The 2,735-nt window shown below is 47.5% G+C and overlaps 1 non-coding gene across 1 annotated transcript; it reads right to left on the bottom strand.

Annotated features, from left to right (window-relative positions):
• Positions 1 to 1,943: 1,943 nt before the first annotated feature.
• On the bottom strand, positions 1,944 to 2,106 carry LOC138527706 (U1 spliceosomal RNA). Its single transcript, XR_011284009.1, has one exon. It is a non-coding gene; the product is annotated as a U1 spliceosomal RNA (small nuclear RNA).
• Between the last annotated feature and the right edge of the window lie 629 nt (positions 2,107 to 2,735).

Here is a 2,735-nt window from a genome sequence, read left to right as displayed (position 1 = left end):
ACAATTTCACTAGTTTTCTTTGAGGTTGGCAAACTCCTCTTAGCTTTAGGGATAGAGAGGTATTTTTCCAACCCTCTTTTTAATCAATAAAGGTTACTGGCCAAATAAATATGCCATCTTTGTGTCTGAGCCTTAATTCTGCACCCTTCAATACATACAGGGTTTTCACCCTTTTCTTCTCTCTTGTTCTCAGTGATAGTCCTTTCCAGAAGCATAAGGACCAGTATTTATCCGCCGATTACGAGGTCCCCTAACGGGAACTGCTAGGGACGTGTGGTCGGACCACATGTCCCTTACGGGTCCCGTTAGGGGACCAGGCCGCTAATTCCAGGCCTGCCATTAACAGGCCCGTAAATAGCACCTTCCCCATTGAGCCCTATGGGGGCTCAAATGGGAATGGTTGGTGCAATGGGGACTTACCGGTCCCGCCAGGGTCGGACTAGACTGGTAAGTCCCCATTGCATCACACCGGACTTGGTCCTGTTATTGGTGGCAGTCATGGCGCAAATAGCGCCATGACTACCACCAATCTCGGAATGAGGCCCTTAATCTGTCCATGTCTGTGAGGAGTCTTCTCCGACACGGTCTAGTTTCCTTCATGTATGAAAGGGAATGAGAACAACCAGTTACTCCTCTGGGCTAAATTTATATTAGACTTCCACCAATCATCGTGTCCCTCCCCTTATTCAATGCTTTCCCTTGTTAACACACTCCCAGGACATGTGGTGCAGACTGCCATTCACTCCATGCCCTCGAGCGTCGGCCATCTTTTGTTCCCCTGCCTTTTTCTCCCTCTCAGGGCCGGTAATGGCAGCAAAGGGGGACAAGAGCCTTGATGTCAGCCTGCTTCAGAGGGTTGCTGATTGGTTGCACTGGCCCCGAGGGTCCCATCCCACGAAGACTGTCCTTTCCTGTCCAGGCAGCGTCCCACATGCCACTGCATCCGTGCCTGGCCCTGGAGCTGACCTCGCTTCCAATCCGTGAGAACCCGCTTCGCCTCTGCCCTGCAACCTGGGGACCTGCCAGGAAATCCATCAGAATCCGCACCACAGATAAGGAGGCCGGCGACGGTGCCCTCCTGCTCACACATCCCCCATGAAAGCCCTGGTGTTTGGGCCGGCTTCTGGACAGATACAGGTAATCAGGGATGAGCTGAAAAGAGGTTGGTTGATGGCAGGTAAATAAGGAGAAGGGCTGGAGAGATCAAAACCATTGAAGAACCCTGTGCTTAGAGTCCTTGTAAACAGCATGCCATTGTAATGGAGCATGGTCGGTAAACAGCATGAAGTATCGACCCCATAAGCATTACCTCGGTGATTCTACGGCCCATTTAGATATCCTTGGATCCAGAGGGTAGTTCCCTTCCCTTGGATTATTTCAGTAAGCATAGTGAACGTGTCTTTTCCCAAACAATGTTTTCTTAAGGAAGACAAGAATGTCTCTTCCATACAATGTTTCAAAACTGGCAAAAGTGTCTCTTTTAAACAACTGTAGTTTCAAGGATGGCAAAAGTGTCTCTTTTACACAACTGCTTCAAGGATGGCAAAAGTGTCTCTTTTATACAATTTCTCAACAACTTCCTGGTATACTCCCCTGCCAGGAATTCATCAGTAAATTCTTTATATTTCTAATATACTCTCCTGCCAGGTATCTTTTCACATTATCCTTTCCTTTCATACACTTTAAGTGGATTCCCGGGTGCACTCCCCTGCCAGGAATCCCCTTTTGGGTTTTATAGATCCCCTGTGTACTCGTCTGCCAGTCATCTTTCCCCTAAAGTGGCTCACTGCTTGATATATTTAATTTATCAGGGTTTCTTTCAATGTTCTCTCTGTTTTCCATCCATACTTCATTGACTGTACATACTACTTGTCCCAAGCTTCCCCATATGAATATCTCACATATGAAGACTTGGTCAAGTTCTGTCTTTTTTTTTTATTTTTCAGGGGTAAGCGCGAACACAGTCCCCCACTACCAGAAATTATGCAGTCGAGTATCCCGCATTTGGGGACATCGCAGGGGTCCTCTATACGGTGTGCAATGTATGAGCCTCACCCTGGGAGAACCACCTTAGTGATCATGGTGTCTCCCCTGCCAGGTAAGTATTAAAGTTCTGTCTTTTAACGTCTTCACCAATATTCATTTGCTTATGGCAATGCTTGCTCCAATTATCCCCATTTGGACATTTCATATTGGAGACTTGTGCACATTTTGTCTTTCAGCTTCTTCATCAACGTTCATCTGCTTGTGATAGCATTTGCTCCAACTTCCCCATATTGACATCTAAGGCATGAGCAATTGTGCAAATTCTGTCTTTCTAATATACTTGGTCGGTATTCAAAATGCACTTTTAACCACTTTTAACTTTTCATGTGTCTGTCGGCACTCCCCGGGGTTCCCACCATCACTGGACCAACTCACAGGTATCTCATAGTGTTTCTGACCCGTGGCACGTTACTGCAGTGAAGTCTTAATTCAGGAATTGCGTCTCCCGCTTGACAGACCTTCTTTCAGGTCTCCTGCCAGCCTTGCATTCACCTGCCAGTTAAGTTGCTGATGTTTGTCATGGCCACGTCTTTGACAGCTTCACTGCTGCTTCCGGTTCCTTTATGTCTCTTCCCCGGAGCCTGCCACGCTCCCCCGCATCGCCCACCACTACAGTAAGAAATAATGACAAGCGACAGCTTGAAAGCACCTTCCTCTTTCAGCACGGTCCGTTCCATGCATCTGGCTTC

Source organism: Ambystoma mexicanum, chromosome 14 (genome assembly GCF_040938575.1).
Source record: "Ambystoma mexicanum isolate Mex_15411 chromosome 14, UKY_AmexF1_1, whole genome shotgun sequence".
NCBI lineage: Eukaryota > Metazoa > Chordata > Amphibia > Caudata > Ambystomatidae > Ambystoma > Ambystoma mexicanum.
Note: the sequence above shows the minus strand (reverse complement) of the source record. Positions and strands in the feature narration are given on the sequence as shown.